This window comes from Lontra canadensis, unplaced genomic scaffold (assembly GCF_010015895.1).
Source record: "Lontra canadensis isolate GAN:19392208 unplaced genomic scaffold, GSC_riverotter_1.0 scaffold21, whole genome shotgun sequence".
Classification (NCBI taxonomy): domain Eukaryota; kingdom Metazoa; phylum Chordata; class Mammalia; order Carnivora; family Mustelidae; genus Lontra; species Lontra canadensis.
Genome location: NW_022631015.1, coordinates 18,322,781 through 18,341,637, shown reverse-complemented (window position 1 = coordinate 18,341,637; position 18,857 = coordinate 18,322,781).

Sequence of the window (18,857 nt, the reverse complement as noted above, 5' to 3'; positions counted from 1 at the left end):
TGATCTTGGGCAAGGGGACCCATGTCTCCCTGGTTTGTTCTGTTTTGAAGACTAGACCTACGGTGATTTGTTAAGAGTTCTTGAAACTGTGATAGTCCCCTTGCTAGGGGTGGAGAAGTATATGCAAACCATTTATCAAAGTGGGGGCAAAGGATCACCTGCACCCCCAGCTTTGGAAGGCTTTAAAAGTACAGATTCCTGGACCTTGCTTTGGGCTTACTGAATAAAAATCTCTGGGGTTGATCCCAGAAATGTGTATTTTTACTCAGGTGATTCTGATATAAAGTTTGATAAGCTCCAGTCTGAAGGAACCCTCCAAAGATTACGGCTGACAGCATCCATACACATTTTCTTATTTGTCTTTATATTGGCTATGGTTTGTGATTATAGTTCTTCTAAGACACCTATGGTTGTCAAAGGCACCGTTACATTATGCACTATTAAGAAAGAAAAAAGAAACCAACTCTGCTGATTATGATGTGAAGGGTCCATAAAGATCCCTTCAATTGGAGAGATGTTAAAGTCTGAGAAAAATCTCAGAATTGAAGCAACATGACAAAATATCTTTCTTTTCTGACCGGACCAGATCTATGAGATAAACACTCTATATTCGACTGTCTAGAAACAGATCTTTTAAATTCCTACATTCATCCACCCAGCCATTCACTCTTTCCACATACATCACATACAGTTACGGAAGGCACGGTGCTTGGCTGAGGTGATGAGTTGTGAATGAGGTGTGTCTCATGGGGCTTAGGCTACAGGGGAAAGACTGAAATTAAATAAACACACCAGTCAATATACACTCACTAATTAGGATAAATGCAATGAAGGACCAAGAGGAATCAAAGGAATTGGCCAAGGTCTGAGGATACACCCCGCTGTGGGGCGATGGGATCGACAAGCAATTGTCTCTGAAGAGGCTGGAAGTAAGGGCAAGTGGGAGGTCGTTTGCATGAGCCAGGCTCATACCAATGACTTCTTTAGGAGGGGCACGTGGGAACTGTGAGCCCAGCACGGAGACATGCATGCACAAAGGTTTACTCGTTTAGCACCCAGGTGACTGACGTCTGAAAAGGCTAGCGATCCACAGGTTCAACAACCAAGGACCCCGCTATGCTGAGTCTTGTGTTTCTTTCTCCCAGTGTTCTCTGGGTTTGAATCCCCTACTGGGCTTCCATGGCCATGTGCCTGACTGTGAACTGAACTTAATACCCTGAATCATCAGTGTCATGGGGAGATGGATTCTTTACAATCCTTAATGTGACAAACTGGATTGATCCCTGCCCGCTACCTGCCAGCTTGCTGTAGCGTTTCCTTAAATCTCTTCTCTCTCTCTCTCTCTCTCTCTCTCGCTTCCTACGCTGCGCGTGTGAAAGGAAAAGCATTTCCCTGCAAAGACTCCTCGATTTGATTACACTGTGGAGAAACAAGAGACAGGGGACCGGCTGAGTGCTGGAGTCCACTCTGGCCCTCGTCTCCTCTTCGTGCTAATCTGAAATGATGGAATTCTACAGCCTTGTCAGCTGCCTAAATGACCTTCAATCTTTATTTTGGGAGACTTTCATTAAAAAATTGAATCAATCTGGGTGTCACCCGCCAGCCTAAAACAAATGAAATTGTAAAAATGCTCATTGCCGAGCGGTGATTTGAATGCCCCCCCACCCCGCCCCCCGCCACCGCAAACCCGTTACAAAGAAGGAAAGCAGATCAGTTGTCTCTGGGAGATTTAAAATGAAAGGTACTTTTCATCTTAAAAATGGAACTTGGGATGCTGTTCGATTGTGCTGTGCATTCAGTATTCACAGGGTAAAACATAAAAGAAATACCATGGATTTAAAAAAAGATATTATTTTTCTGCCACATGCTGCTTCTACCAAACCACCTGAGAGGTGATTTGAGAAGGGCATTTTAGAATAAAGACATTGTTCTGACAGCAAATACAAATGAAATAAAATTGGCCCAAGGCTTTGATGCCGGAACCCACATGGAGAGCTGAGACATAGCAACATGCTAGCTCAATGCACCAGAGGAATAGAACCGGCATAATTTGTAGAAGTGTGTGAAGCAAAGATGAAAGAAGGAAAAAAAAAATTTTTTTTTAGAAAATTTTTTAAAACATGCACAGAGATTAGAACAGACTTTTCTGGTTGTATTAATTCCTTTATTGCAAGAACTTACCCACAAATGTCACAAGGGGACTGAGTTAAGTGATGATCTTTTTGTCGCCATTATCAAGGGCAGATATGTGAGCGGGGAGAAATAAGCTATTTTCCTCTAATTTTTAAGAAAGTAAATAGAGGGGCACCTGGGTGGCTCAGTGGGTTAAGCCTCTGCCTTCGGCTCAGGTCATGATCCCAGGGTCCTGGGATCGAGCCCTGCATTGGGCTCTCTGTTCGGCAGGGAGCCTGCTTCCTTCTCTCTCTGCCTGCCTCTCTGCCTACTTGTGATCTCTGTCTGTCAAATAAATAAATAAAATCTTTAAAAAAAAAAAAAAGAAAGTAAATAGAACAGGGGTGTCTGGCTGGCTCAGTCAGTGGAGCAGGTGACCCACTCGGAATTGTGGTTAGGGGCCCCATGTTTCGTGTAGAGATTACTTATAAATAAAATCTTTAAAAAAAGAAAGTAAAGAGAAGAAAGGGTAGAAGTCTGCTTTTGGCTGCTAATGAGATTCTGGCTTCTGGCTCAAGCATATGACACATCTTGAAACAAACCCTATGCATAGGATATGAGTGGTGACCCCAATCCTCTTCCATGATGAGCTTTACCCTAAGCCTGAGGAAGTTGTTTAAAATGGCTTCCAGTCAGGCATAAAACAAGGAAGAACGGAACTGAAACCACAAGAAAGGAGACCAAAGCTATCTCAGACCTTCCAGGTGATGCTATGCCCGTGAGTTGTTCCTGATGAACACATATAAGAGAAGTTTAGGAAGAAACAGCTGAAGAGGGTCATTTGCCTATTATTTTTAGATCAATCACCAAGTACTTCAGCTGGAGACTGAAGGAAAGATCCTGAGTGCCTTTCTTGTGTGTTAGTGAAGAACAAAGTGTCCATTGAGAGCCGGATGGTCATTCGAGGCATGGAGAAGGAAAACACGGTTTATAACTGATAACTGTTCCTATACATGGCTACTTCTGCTCTCATTTGAACAGCTAAAACAAAGCTGGCTGATTTTAGAAAAGACACTCTTTGAAGTTCTATCCTGCTCTTTAAATCTCTAAACAAAACAAACAAAGGCAATGCAGAAGCTCAGATTAAAATTGCATTTTAATCTCATCCCTTAAATAATTAAATTCGTAATTTTTTTCCTCCTTAATGAATGATTTAGCCTGGAAGGGAGGTCACTTAAGGTATGTCTAGCATTGATAACACTGGAAATAACACAGCGTTCAAAAACAAACTCTAGGACTTAATTCGCCATACGATCTTGAGCAAAATGCTGACACTTTAAGTTTTGGGGTTTTCATACATAAAAACGGGATGGATGTCTATTTTTCAGGGTTACCATCAGTTTTAAATGAGATACGTTCAGTTGCTTAGTGCAGTGCCTGACACATGTTGGTCACAAATAATTTACCTTCTTCTAAGGATGGATATTTAGATTGGATTTCATTTCTCACAGAAGACCTACAAGAGGAAAAGCAAAAAGTCCCAGCTTTTGAAGTTTTTTAAGCCTATAATTCTTTCTCAACTGTGAAAGTAACACATATTCTTACAAAAAATTAAAATACAAAACATTGAAAGAAGAAAAAAATGACAGTGGTACCCTTTCTCCATGCTTTCTGCTTTCTATAGTTCTAGTCGCCCAGGTCAAGCACAGTCTGTAGGCAGACGACCCTCTTTCTGACTTATTGTCAGAAGGTCAATGTACGTCACACAGCCTCACGTCATCCACCTCCCTTCATCTCATCACAGAGGTGCTGTTATAATCTCGCATCTTCACAAGAGGAAGAAGGGTGCACACTATAGAATAAGATATTTTGAGGGATAGACCACAATCACATTATTCATTTTACAGTATATGGTTCTAATTGCAATGGTTTTATTTTTATTTATAATTACAATTTCTATTTTATTACTAGTTATTGCAGTTAATTTCTTACTGTGTCTAAGTTATAAATTAAACTTGCTTATAGGTATGTATGTATAGGAAAAAACATAGCATAGATAGGGCCTGGTACTTTCTGCGGTTTCAGCCATCCACTTGAGGTCTTAGAAATGCATCTCCTGTGGTTTGCTCTATTATCCACACTCTCAACACTCTTAATATTTGTAGGTTATGAATTTTCTGCATTTATTATGGTCTTTTAAAAATATTTTAACGTTAGATATTATATATACATATAATTAAAGCAAGAAAGTATCTTTTCTAAAATCAGCCAGCTTTCCAAATTCGAATGAGAGCAAAAAATTGCAATACCGTATTTTTTCTTTCTGTGAATATAATGCCATTAACATTTCCTTAGATTTGTCAAAACTTGTGACACATCTAATGTTTATTAGCTATATATTCCGTTTATATGTCATAGATGCTTAGGATATTTTCAATGTTTTGCTATTGAAATTGACTTTGAGATAAATATAGTAACATATTTTCAAAAATGTACCTAATTTCCAAGTGCTTTTTGTAAACAGATTTCAGGGTAAGTGGATATAAACATTTCTAGGACTTTGGAAATATCATCAAACTGCTTTCCTATAGGATTGGGTCAATTTATATTCCACCAACAACATGAGAGCCTCACTTCCTGGTTTAACCTCTACCTCGTAAATATTGAACAGTATTATTGAGAAAGTTTTGCAAAAGTGAAAAATGGTATTTTTGCTATATTAATTTGTATCTCGTTATTACTGTGTTTGAATGATTTCTCCTTTTGTGAAATGTTTTTGTTCACACCCTGTGCCCATTTGGCTGTAGGGACCCTGATATTTTCCCATCCATTTAAATGTACTTTCTCTATAGAAAAGATAAACACTTGGTCATAAGTGCTGTGAATCTTTAACGACCTTATTTTTTACTCTTTTTTGTACATTTGCTTTAAAATTTTACAGTTGTATTTTTTTTTCTTATGGATTTTTCTTTTCTCTTAAGGTTATCCCTTAAGGGAAAGTCCTTATTACTCATTTTCCTTTTGAAAATTTTGTTACCCGAAGAGGTTCCATACTCTACCCCCCAAAACCCGATTATCTCCTGTGTGTGTGTATGTGTATGTTTGTGTGACTCCAGCGACAACAAAAGGGTAAAATGGAGGAAAAGATCATGAATACCAATCTCAAACATACTGAAAATGATTTATAAATTCATTTTTTCTTAAAAAAATCCAAATGCCCATAAAATTTCATCGTGTGGTTTCATGGCCTGGAGAGAATTAGAAAGAGTAGCCGACAATAAAATGGAATGTTAAAACCAGCAGGCTTCTTGACAGATGGGAGAAACTACGAGTTAGTTATATGAGGAGCTATTTGAGACAACAAGGACCAGTAGAGTGAGCGGCAGAATCCACCCAGACGTAGCTGCTCTCAGACACTTTTCCACTTTGCGTTTGCCTGAGCCTGCCTGCGACAGATCTAAGTGAATCTGTGAACAGCCAAAGAGAGGCGAATGATTTCCAAACAGAGGGAAATCTCTAAGAATGGGATGCTTCCTCACTGCTAATAGGGAAACAGCACGAGAAGTCTTTCTCAGCTTATGGTCCCAATTAGGCTATCTCAATCCTCTTTAAAGCAAATTCCACAACGTGTCCCCCACCCCAACACACATAGTTGGCCACATTCACAGATTTCAGCAAACAGGATGTTTTTTCATCTGAGAATATCCTCGATTTCAATTTTTTCTGTTCAAACATTAATTCTAGAGAAAGAATTCAAACCAGAAACTCTATACTTTTCAATGCTTTGCATATAACAAAGTTCAAAGTCATGGATTCTGCATCTAAATGTACTGAGCAAAAAAGTATAGAGACACCACACCTGGCCGCAGGGAGCGTGCAGTGGAAGAGCCCATGCAGACTGCGTGTTATACGGGGACGTGGAGACAGATAAAGTAGGATAAAGATATTGAAGATATTAAGTCAAAATAAGAACAAACCAAGAACACACATGACACACGCATAGAAGAGATGCACATTTATTCACCTAATACATGTAGTGGTAAGTATAATACGGGTCATTCGTGATTAGCTTCAGTCCTTAGGGTACCTTCTGTGAGGCACTCTTTCCTATAAATTCTCTCACAGTAAGGGGAAATAGAAGGGAAATCCTACAACTTTATAAGGAGCAGGTACAAAAAACCCCCAGCTAACATGATACTTGTGACCAAGGGTCTAGGTAATCCTACAGAATCTCCGGAAAAGCCTGGATGGCAGGAGAAGGTCCATTTGTTCATCAAATACCATGCTAAGGACTTTGGCATTTACTTCTAAGTAGCAGGAGCCATGGAATACTTTGGGACCGAGGAGTAATTGGTGTGATTCTCATTGGCAAAAACTCCTCTGGCAGATGGGTGAAGATTGGTTTCAAGGGTCTGATACAGACAGCAGTGACCAACTGAAAGGATTTTCCATGGTTCCCATGAGAAATACTGTGGGACTACAAGAGGAGAGGATGGATGGAGAGCAAAGGGGATCTCCCGTAGAAGGCAGGGGTATCAGAACTCAATGAAAATGAGAGGGAGAAAGAGGAGTCAGGATAAGTGTTCAAGGTGTCTGGCATTGTTTGAAACCAAATGTTGCATCCATGCTTCTGAGTTGTTCAAAGCACCAAGAGAGGGGAAAGTGGCACTTGACATTGAGGGGAGAAAGAAAAAATAATAAAAATCCAAAATGCATTTTTCTAAATGAGCAGAAATACACTGTATTTTGTGATTCAAACATGCAGGCTGGGATTATGCTTCATTAGTTCGTACCAGGTGATTTTTTTGGTGTGATTTTGAGTTTTGACCGTATCTTTGGGTGGGAGTTTTGCACATTTCTCGCGCCGTCACAAAAGCTGAATTTTAGGTTGGAAAGATCTCATTCGATCGAAGATCTGCCAACACTTGCTAATGAAGGTTTCCTTCGGTAGGTCTGAGAAGAAACTGCAAATTACAATGCATGCTAACTTACCGCTGGAACTATTACTAGTCTCTAAAGAGGAGCTCCCACAATGACGTAGAGTCTGAACTTGGTAATTTCACATCCTGACCCTTCATCCTTCATGTTTTCGGTTCTTTGATGTCAGAGGTGAATTAGTAGCAGTGCAAGAGAGACTTGTGGGTGAAAAATGCCTTTGCTTCCAGGAAATCTTGCTGTTTTTCCTTTTCATTCCTCTTCACGTCAGAGTAGATATTAGCCCTTCTTGTTCTGTGGCTATTATTCCGGGGGGTGGGGGGGTGGGAATACAAATGGAAGCCAAGAGTATATTTTAAAAATTGAAGAGCATCAAGACATCACAGCCTGAGTTGGCCATCAAGATTTACAATTACATTTCCATCACAAAGAGCCTGGCCGATCATATTTGGCCATGACCATTTATGTTTTGATTTCTATTTCTTTGGCGGGACAACACCCCAATTAGACAGATGAGCGTTGCGTTCCGATTTTAGAGCATCTCCTTGCTGGCCTAGGTTACTCCGGGGCTCCAGTAGCTGTTCTCTTCTCCGTGGTGCTGGCACCCCATGAATTCTCAGCATAGAAGGAAACTATGCAGGCTAACACACTCCTGGTAATTTAACCTGGATTATGGCTGAATTGCCCAGATGATAGATCCGAATTTTCCCTGAAGTTTCTAGTTTCTTCACCTTTAAGTGCTTTTCCGCTGGTGTTATGTAAAGTGAGCAGAGGTGATGGGCGGAGGGCAGAAGGGAAAGGGTCTGGAATTTATTTTTCTCTCCTTAGATCCAAGAATGCGGCCAGAATGTCTACTTTAGCCTCCTGGTAGCACACGGTATTCTTTGAAATATCACGGGAAAATCATAACTAGAGAATCATTATTATAAAAAGGGCGTTGTGGCTGCACATTCTGAATTGTGTGGAAAAAGACCCATTTTTGTTCAGAACTCACATCCTGCTTATACAATACATAGCTCCCCCGTTCACAACTGTGTATGATGGAATACATAGATTCACTGCAGATTTTCAGCAAAGCAAATATAAAAGGAGAAGCCATCAGACTTGTCCTCCTTGTAAGAAATGAAACCCACAGCTAGCCAGCCTTCCCCGCAATTTCAAACCATTCCAAGAAGACACACACACACAGACACACACACACACACACACACACACACACACACAAATTAAAAGTGACTCCATGGACAGATTCTCCTTTCTTTGGGGTAAGAGCTGCATTTCATTACTTTAAAAACGCTCGTTCATTTAAAGAACACTAAATGCTTCCTGGTCTGGATATATAAAATTATTGGATGGCCACTGCTAGTCATTCATCTGAGACCCTGATGTGCCACAGTCGATTTTTGAGAACGGTTCTGCCACTTAATGTGACAAACATTCAGCCTCGCAGTTTAAGAGATCTTTGAGAAAGGCCATCCCCACATGAAATGAATTTAACAGCAGCAATTTGTCATTTTGCCCTTCCTTTGCTGTGGAAAAAAAATGCTGGTGATTTCTTTTGACTTAAACTGGGCATTCAAAAAGCTGTTTTTATTAATGAATCATATTAAGCCACTAGTGAAAGGCTCCCTGACTCTGTTTAAATAACAGGCTATGATTCCTCTCCCCTCAAGCTCCCCCCTCCCACCCCCATTTGGCTCCGCTGCTATTAATTGAGGAGTTTCTTTGTTTCTTTCCTAATGAAGCTAACAGAACACATCTGTCAGGTGCTTGTATTCTTTGCCTGTCTATAGTATGTAATAGACCAGCTGGAGGCTATAATGCTACACAATACCCCTGGCCGTTACAGCAACTATTTATTCCTGGGCTTTTCCTCCGAAAGGGATTTGGGGAAAAAAAAAAAAAGAAAAAAAAAGTCTGAAATTTGGGCCTAATTGCTATTTACCCAGCGATAGACACCTGTTCTAGCTGAGACATTGGCTCATGAATCCTACACCTGAGACCTTAGGGAGAGTAGAGGGGAGATTTCAAGCAGCTGCCAGTCCATTTAGAGAGAGAGAGAGCTGTAGCTTGTTGGGGTTTGTGTGTTTATAAGTATAGGCATATATTTTTAAATACTGTATGTTTAGTATGCACACCCATAACCAGAGGGTATATATTAAAAGCCATGTACTATGATTTCACGGTCAATTGCTTATCTGAAGGCTGGATGCATACCACCGTTGCAGCTACAACTGTGACCGCTTTAAAAATAGTGCACTGGGGCTGAATTCAATACCAAGAGTGGGCACATGTCCTTCACAAGGTCCATTCCGGGCCTCGGGAGAAATAATTTCTTAGGACGAATTGGGAGAGAAATTTAACCAAACATAACTTTTCTTGGAGAGATGCAACTTTGTTTTTGCCATTCCCCTCGCCCAATACGATGGGCTTCCCTCCTTAAGACCTACTGAAATTGTTCAACTTTCCAGTTGTTTTACTTTTCGACCTCAGTAACACTATCTTTCCTTCCTTGGCTTGCCTTCACAATGCCTTTTTCGCCCCGTGGTGCTACAGAGAAAGAATTCATGGTCATGGTAACAGCTTACTTCTTGGGAAAAATAAGAAAAACAAAATGCAATTCATTATGGAGACCCTACCTCAGGTAAGTTAGTACAGCACCTAATGTTGTTTAGTAGTTAGAAATTCCAGCTTATTAAAATGCTATTAGGTCACAAACATATGGCTTTGCATTTGTAAGAGAATGGAAATTATGGTAACAGTATGGGTATGCATGCATATGTGATATATATATATATATATATGTATGTGTGTGTGTGTGTATATATATATATATATTTCCTGACATCATCACACACTCCAATCTCACTGCCCCCTTTGGCTTAGGTTTATTTAGAGAGAAGACTGGGGATACCGAGATTTAGCACGAGCTCACTGGCAACAGAACAGAAATAAAACATTATTGCCCTACTATTTTATCTGGCCTCTCATCAGAGGGCATTCCCGCTGCAGAGGGCTGGCAGGGTAGGGAAGGTGGAGGGGGGCGGGGTTTAGGTGGGGAGGAGGGGGAAAGAGAAAGAGGGTTTTTTTGTTTGTTTGTTTGTTGTTGTTTTCCTCTCCTGGTCTTTCGTATCCTTTTTCCATTTGGTCTGACTTCTGAGTTTTCTGATGGATGCTCCATCGGTATTGCTGGAATAACCTCCCCTTGACATACAGTTTAGAGAAATTTGGCCTCGCCGAGCTAATCGAACCATGCCGCCAAACAACACCTAATTTGTTACCAAACTAGAAAATCATTTATTATTTCTCCCAGAGGATATGTGAGTTACACGAGACCCTGGTGTGAGAATTCGTGAAATGAAACGAAGAGGGTGAGGGGAGATTTAAAGACAAAGCAGAAATTCAAGTCATAAACGAAATAAAAATCATCTGAGGGATGGATCCCACGCAGACGTGCGCGCGTGCACAGGCACGCGCACGCACACAGGCACGCGCACGCGCACGCACGTTCGCACGTTCGCACGCAACCACGCTTGTTAAGAAATTCCCCTCGGTCTCGTCTGCAGCCGGAGGTGACCGAGGAGTCAGAGCCGCAGGAGGCGGCTGGCGACGACAGGGGAGATGGACAGTGCTCACATACAAATGAGAGCTTTGCCTCCGGGCGCGCACAATTGGATGGAGAGCGGACGCCGAAGCAGAAATTCATTTCCCCAGAGAAGGAGAGAAGTGCGTGGAGAGCTCAGGGTCACACCAGAACAGGTGATAATGAAATTAGAGTTAATGAAGGCTGAAGCAACCAAGGCCAGATGGGGTGGAGAAGCTGTTATCTGAGATGCACGCTGAAACCAGACATGCTATCTCAGCGCAGGAGAAATCAATTGTGGGAGGCGCACAAGAGAAAACTTGGGGGAAATGTAAGACTCGCCCCCCCCCCCCCCGCCCCGCAACCCCCGTTTCAGAGGCAGGTCGTCTCTGGGCTTCCGTGGGACGAGATGTTGAAAGTGTGCAATTCTAGGAGGCAGATTATGTGACTGAGGGCAAGAGGGGTAATGTCTCTGAGCCTCAGTTTCCTTCCCGTAAAATGGGGATAACAATACCTAGCACCCTCTTCTTGGAAAGATTAAGTGAAGTAGTTTTTGCCGAAAATGCAGGTGCACAGATTTGGGCATCAAGTATACCATAACGTTATCATATTTCTTTGTGAGTCATTAGTTTGTTCTTGCTGAAATGGCAGTAAAGGTCATGCCAGTTGGCCTATCCATGGAGTTGTCTACTTTTTAGAACCTTCAAAGCAAGCATAGGACATCAGAAAAATAAATGAACCCTGCATACATCTTGCTGTTCTTAGTAGGTTTTTAATATCTGCAGTGTATTATGAAAGATAAGGATTTTGTCAGAAGGAGCCAAGAAACTAATTGATGCAGAGATAACCCACAGGACCATTGTTTAAATAAGAGTTAACATCATTGCAGGTATCTGTGTTGGTCATAATAAAATGAATTTGGGGCTTGATATATGTATAGACTGAGGTATATGGGCAAGCTTTTCCTCCCAATGCTGTTGATAACAACACCTTATTAATTGCAGGGCAAGGTGTTCTGTTGGTTGGTCCTGGTAGTTGCTGACCTCCAGTTCTGAATGTCCTATTACTTGATGGCATTCACAGGTTATTTTGCTAGCAAACAACTTGGTGTGGTTGCCCAGCACTATGGTCTAGATCTCTGACCCTTGTGAAGATTCTGGGAGCTACCTAAGACCTTGCAATAAAATGCTTTTCTTTTTCCACTGGCCAGAATGGATTCTGTTGTTCTCTAGTAAGACGCCTGACCATTGCACACGTGTTATGTATTTTCATTAACCGTAATGTGAATTGTTCAGCTTAGTAGTATTGTGGAGGCAGGATATGCCTCCCAAGCATCCATTTGCCCTTCTCTTGGTAATTACCCTGATATTCTGTGGGGAAGAAAGATGGTGTGATCCATGATTCTCTAGTGTAGTCGTCTGGCTGTGGGCAAGTTAACTCTACCCTGACTCTGGGGACAGGTCATGTGGCTCAAGGCTGTGCTAATCAATGTAATTCTATTGTTAGCCATAGTTATGAAGCAGATGTTTGGAGATACAGGAGCAAGTGTCCCAGATGTTTCTAGGAAAGATCTTCTTAGAGTTTCCAGAAACAACTCTCTCTATCCCCATGCATATCAAGGGAAATGTAATTCAAGGGGTTATTTGCTGCCTGATTTTAGCCACAAGAAGGCAGCCAGCTCCAGGATAAATAGAATGGAAGACAAAGCAGAGAGACACAAAGAAGCCACATACTTGGTAACATCATTGGGCCACCAAATCTACCCAACACAGTCGTCCAGCCTAGATATGGACTTTCTAGTAATGGGAAGCAATAATGGCTTCTTTTGTTTACCACTTTACATTGGGCTTTTTGTTACTTGCAATGGAATGCACCCTAACTTACCAAATACTAAAAAAAAAAAAAAAAAAAAAAAGGAAAAAAGATGCTACTGCTTCTTTTACCCCCCAAAAAGTAAAAAAATATTAGGGGAAAAAAAAGTTTGCCAATTTAACTCATACAGTGTTTTTGTTACTTGGAATTTTTGTTCTATAGTCATTGCAAAAGCTCTTTTATATATATTTAGACTTTTGTGTTTATCATTTATTACTTCTGTGCATATATACTTCAAAAGGAAAATATCAGTGAAACAAATTTTGTCAAATATGTTAAAACTTCTTCACATTATCTATTTGATCTCCAGCTTTGTTTGTCTACCTTCCTCTCTCTGGCCCAGGGCCCTTTGGGGCTACCCCTATGGCTGGATCTCCTGAGCTTAGTGCCAGCCAGTTGCTAGTTGGTTCAGTCAGTGAAGGCACCATCGGGAAAGGGGAAGGCATAAGAAAGGGAACTTGGGCATGTCTTCTAGCTGTGCCTCAGTGTCTCTGGTAGGAGCTATTCTGGGATTACAGCTTCTCCAGTTCTTATCAAGCTCCTATTAAGATTTCCTCCCCCTATTTCTTCAATCATAGGGGTAGTAATCGCTTCTTGGCAGGACCACACTTTTGTAAGAAGTCCTTCCAGGGGAGCACCTGGCTGGCTCATTCGGTAGAACATGCAACTCTTGATCTTGGGGTTGTGATTTCGAGCCCCACAGTGAGGGTAGAGATTACTTTAGAAAATCATTAAAAACAACAACAACAACAAAAAACAGTCCTTCCATTAGAGCCTTTTTATTTGACTTACTGCTGGTAAATTTTGATTCTTAACAGTCCTCTGACTCGTCCAGAATCCACCTCTTCTAGATAACTTTTCTATTCAAAATCTTTTTTTTCCTCCCTTAGTTCCATTCCCAGCATCATTAAGACCACTGATGATGCAGTTACTTCTTAAAGGAGTGATCACTCTCTACTCCAGGAAGACTTTCAAGATGTAACTTGCAGAGGCGGCCACATTCCCCTTAGTGACCTAATATTGTTTGCTATGTAATAAGTTTCTTATCTGTGTCATCCTTTGCTTTTCTCTAGCTCTCCCCTCTTCAGATCATGCCTAGTAAATACAGTCTTCCACATAACTCTGCCGCAGCCTATCCGTTCTCTTGCTCATTGACGTAGCATGGTTACACGTGTGCCCCCAAACCACCCAGCACATTTCACTGTCTGCAAGATAAAACCCAGTTCTTGGCCGTGTGTATTGAAGACCTTGTGTAATCTCACCTCCTCCAGATTATTTTTTTTTCTTTGAAAAACACACTTTTTTTTTTTTTAATTGAGTTCCTGGCATACACCAGCTACTATTCTAGGAACTGTGGATACAAACATAAGATAGATATTTGCTACATTTAGGAGATGGGTAAACAAATAATTATACCAGAGTATGATTGCCTCATGTATAACCTGTGTTTTATTAGAGCACCCCAGTTTAGAGGCAAAAACTGGGTCACATTAACAGTCACAAGCATCATTATTTTTACTTGATCTGAGGAAGATGACATAGGCTCTTGAGGTACCCTGCCGGGCTTTAAATCCCTGTTCTCTTACTTACTTCCTGTGTGACCTTGGGCATGCTGCCTAAACTCTCCCGTGTCTCAATTTCTTCATTTATAAAATGGGGATAATACTAGCGGCCATCTCATAAAGCTGTTGTGAGAATTAAATAGATTTTAAAATATTTGTAAAGTGCTTAGAACAGTGCTTGGAATGCAGTGATTGCTCAGTTAAAAGCTATTTTTGAGGGACTAGTGTTTATTAGACTCTTTCCCACAGCAAGAATGAAGTTCTCATAAAAACCCTACCCACCACCATCCTGCACAGGTTCCTATATCGTGTACTTCTTTAGGGCCACTTTGCTTTTGCTGTTCTTGGGCTCCTCCTTTCCTCAGGCCACCTTAGGAGAAAGGGAGCTTATAAAAATACTTGAAGTCTGGTACTGGTCTTGGGAAGCCATCCGATGGCCTCAGGAGGGTGGGACTTCCTCCTTTCCTCTTCACTCTTTTGTGCGCCCTGGGATCTCTACTTTGTGGCATTTCTCCTTTTCTTTGCATGCCTCTGTATTTCTTCTTTTCACTGGCCACTCTATCCTTCTTTCCCCCAGCCCCAGGGTGGAGCTCAACATGGGGCTTGAACTCACAGCCCTGAGATCAAGTCCTGAACTGAGACCAAGGGTTGGACCCTCAACCAACTGAGCCACCCAGGCGCCCCTGCTCTATACCTCCTGAAAAGAACCCAACGGATTGGCCCAGAGATGAGCCTCACCTAATCAGACAGATGTAATGTGCCAGGTTGCTTATATAGATCAATAGCCAGTCCACGATGGGCGTATCAAGGTGAAATGCTCAAGCTGGCCCAATCAGGAGCTCCCCGTGTGCAAGGACTGATTTCACCCTGCTCTGTTGGCTTGGGGAGCTTGGCTGGATGGTGTGAACTGGAATGCTATTGGGATGTGAAAAGTGTTATAGGTTAGTGCACTCTTCTTAGCAAGGTGCAGGCTTCACTCTCAGGAGACCCACATCTCACACTGCGGGGCAGAGTCCAGACCCAGTTCTCCTGTCCTTCTAGGATACCTGGAGAGGAGGGTCATCTCTTATAACAAGAACCCCCAGTTGCCCCTCTGGAGACCCTCTGTCCTGTGTCCACCCTCTACTACCTTCCTGATGCTCCTGCAGAAACTCTTAAAAAAAGACTTCCCACCACTCTGCCCTCCCTTGACCCATGCGAGACTCAAAACTGCTGGCAATCTCCCTCTTTAGCCATCAGAGATGTCCCTCTGCGTCTTCCTGCCTGTGACTTTGGAGGCTTTTTTCACAGCATAGCTGTGATGCTTTTAGAACACAGTTTTTCCTTTGTACTGATATTTCTTATACTTGAAAGATGATACAAATTGTTTGGGTCATCCATGAAAAATATAGACACCTGCTCCCACCCATAATTTCCAAATTGAGCTCTTCATGAAAAATACTTAAAGATCTACACTTTTAACACATATCTGTCCCCAAAGTCTTATTTCATGAGAGCATTTATTTTATAATTCTCTCTTTCCAGAACTCATAGGCATTTCAGGTGTGTTTGAGGCGGGAGTAAGAAAGAAGGGCTTGCTTAGGGAACAGGTTTCAGGCCACCACAAGTTCACTGACCAAGGCCAGAGTGTTGTCCAGGCATCCATCCTGGTCTACAGACAGTTAGTGGTCTGGGTGAGACAAATAGGGTGCTGAAATAAGAACCTTGAGAAGGATGAACTAGTAGACATTGTCCCCACTTCCAGCAACCTTACAGTCAATAAGTGAACATAAATTGTAATAGGGAAGAAGGCAGTGCTCTGGAAGCAGGTATCAGTTAGAAGCTCAGGGAAGACTTCCCCAGAAAGGCCACATCTAATCCTGGGCCTAAAGAATGAGCATGGTCCGTGAGTGATGGGGCGTGGGGCAGGGTGAGAGGTACAGTGGGGTCCTGCCCAGAGTGTGGGGCCAGGAAGTGTAAGACAGGCTGGGGAGATAAGAGGGTCCAGATAACATGTCTTGCCAGGTGTATGTGAGCTCTTAATGCAGGGAACATTTTGGAAGGGTCTGCAGAGGTTAATGGTTAGGGCAGACACTCATTCCCAAGCCTTGCTTAGCAGAATTGCAACAAACAAACTCCTGGGGGTGGCTGAGCAATTGAGATGTTATTTTATCTTATTTTAAGATTTTATTTATTTATTTGACAGAGATCACAAGTAGGCAGAGAGGCAAGCAGAGAGGAGGAAGCAGGCTCCCCACTGAGCAGAGAGCCTGATGTGGGGCTCGATCCCAGAACCCTGGGATCATGACCTGAGCCGAAGGCAGAGGCTTAACCCACTGAGCCACCCAGGTGCCCTGCAATTGAGATTTTTTAAAAAAGAGTAAAAAAAAAGCAAAACCCAAAACAAAAGCCAAAAACCCACCCCCAAAACAAACCAGGTGACTTTGATAAAGTTTCTGCTTTATGGCTACATATATATAATAGAAGATAGTGTATCCTAGCATAACAAAATTTGTAGAGCTAGTTAAATAAAAAATTCAAGGCACATTTATTGAGTTCAGGAGTGACCATATTAATTATGCAATCATACTGCTGGTGAGCATTATGAAATTTATTTTGGTTTTCTTCTTTAAACTCACAAACTCAGCAAAATGGGATTTGGGGTTTGTTTATTTGGTTATTTTTGATCAGCCAGATTGTTTTTCAACTCAGTAAAAGTAGTTTCTCAGACCTAATTATTTGTCAAACTTCATTCAGCAAACTTAATTTAAAGTTCTTGCCCCCTCTTTGTTCCTCTTATTTTAATCTGTTTTACCACTGTCTAAATTCCATTAGTTGGATATGTTTTCCACACAGATTCATATTCTATGTGTATGGGAGTCATGGTTTTCACTTCTTGACCATTACACTTTGACAATGAATTTGTCTGGTAAACTCTACCAAGCAACTCAGGAGCAAAGTATCTTGGTTTCGTAGAGCTGTCATACCCCTCCCGGTTTTAAGAGTCTATGGGAGGTGGGGCAAAATGGCAGAGGAGTAGGAGACCTAAATATCATCAGGTCCCAGGAGTTAAGCTAGATAGTTATCAAACTATCTGAATACATACAAACTCAACAGGAGATCAAAGAGAAGAAGAGCAGCAATTCTAGGAACAGAAAAATGGCCACTTTTCTGGAAGGTAGGACATGTGGAAAAGTGAAGCCCAGGTGACATACAGGAAGAGAGACTGTGGGGGTTGGCCCCTGGCAAGTGGTAGAGCAACACAACACAAAATGGGAACTTTTATAAGTCAGCTTTACTGAGGGACGTTGCTCTGGAGGCTAAGTGGGGGTGGAGACCTTGTAGGGACAGTGTGCTCTCAGGACCCACAGGGTCACAGAAAGACCGGGGGTGCCTGAGTGTGGCACAGCTCCCAGGTATTGAAGAGGGGAAGCCAGCTGCAAAGACGGAGCCAAGGAGTGCACCCTCGGCTTGGGGTTACCTTAAACTGTGATCCAAGGCACAGTGGGGCCACTGCTCTTCAAGCAGGGACCCCACAAGTGACAGATCTGGGAGACTCATCTTCTTCCTCCAGGAGGAGTGGCATGGGAGTGCACGACAGGAGTCTGCTGGATTTGGAGACTCCAAACGGGGCCCATGCCCAGAGACAGAAATGCTTGGTCACAGGCTGGGTGAGCTCCGAGCCTGGCCAGAGACCAGAGAGATGGGAGGCATTGACTGCTTTTCTCTGGGAGCATATGGAGGAGTGGGGCACTGAGCTCTCAGCTCCCCTGGGCCAGAATTGGGAGGCTGTCATCTTCATTCTCCTGCTCCACAGCTGTATGGAAAGCGTTCAGGGAACAAAAGCTACAGAGAGTAAACCCGAGCAGATTACTTAGCCCGGCCCCTGGCAAAAGCGGTGCAATTCTGCCTTGGGCAAAGGCATTTGAGAATCACTGCAATGGGTCCCTCCCCCAGAAGATCAGCAAGTACATCCAGCTAAGACCAAGTGCACCAGATCTCTGAGAACTGCAAAACTTGAGAGCTACAGAATATAGCACATAGAATTCATGCCTTTTCCCCCATGATTCCTTAGTCTTTCAAAGTTAAAAAAAAAAAAAAATTCTTATTCTATTTTTAAATTTTTTCCTCTTATTTAACATTTTTAAAACTATTTTATCAATACTGTTTTTAAAATCTTTTTTAAAATTTTCATTGTTACAGTCATATTCTATCCCTTCATTGTATTTAACCTTATTTTTTGTATACACATAGGTTTTTCTTTCTTTAAAATTTTGGGATATGGTTTCTTCTAACAGATCAAAATATACCCTAAATCTAGTGCATGGCTTTGTTCAACTCTCCAGCCTGATTATATTGTTTTTTTTTTCTTTTTTCAAACAACTTCTTATCAATTCCTTTCTCAGAATCTTTTTTAATCTTCATCTTTACAGTCATATTCCATCCCTTCATCATGTTTACCCTTCTTTTTGTGTATGTATATATATGTTTTCTTTTCTTTAAAATTTTGGGAGGCCATTTCTTCTAACAGACCAAAATACACCCAAAATCAAGTGTGTGGTCCTGTTCTATTCACCGGTGTAATACACACACACACACACACACACACACACATATATATACACACACATATATTTATTTATACATACATATATATATATATATATATATTTTTTTTTCCCCTTTCTTCTCCCTCCAGTTTTTGGTATCTTCCAGTTTGGTTAGTGTATATTTTTCTGGGTTGTTGCTACTCTTTTAGTATTTTGTTCTCTCATTCATCTATTCTTACCTGGATAAAATGACAAGGTGGAAAA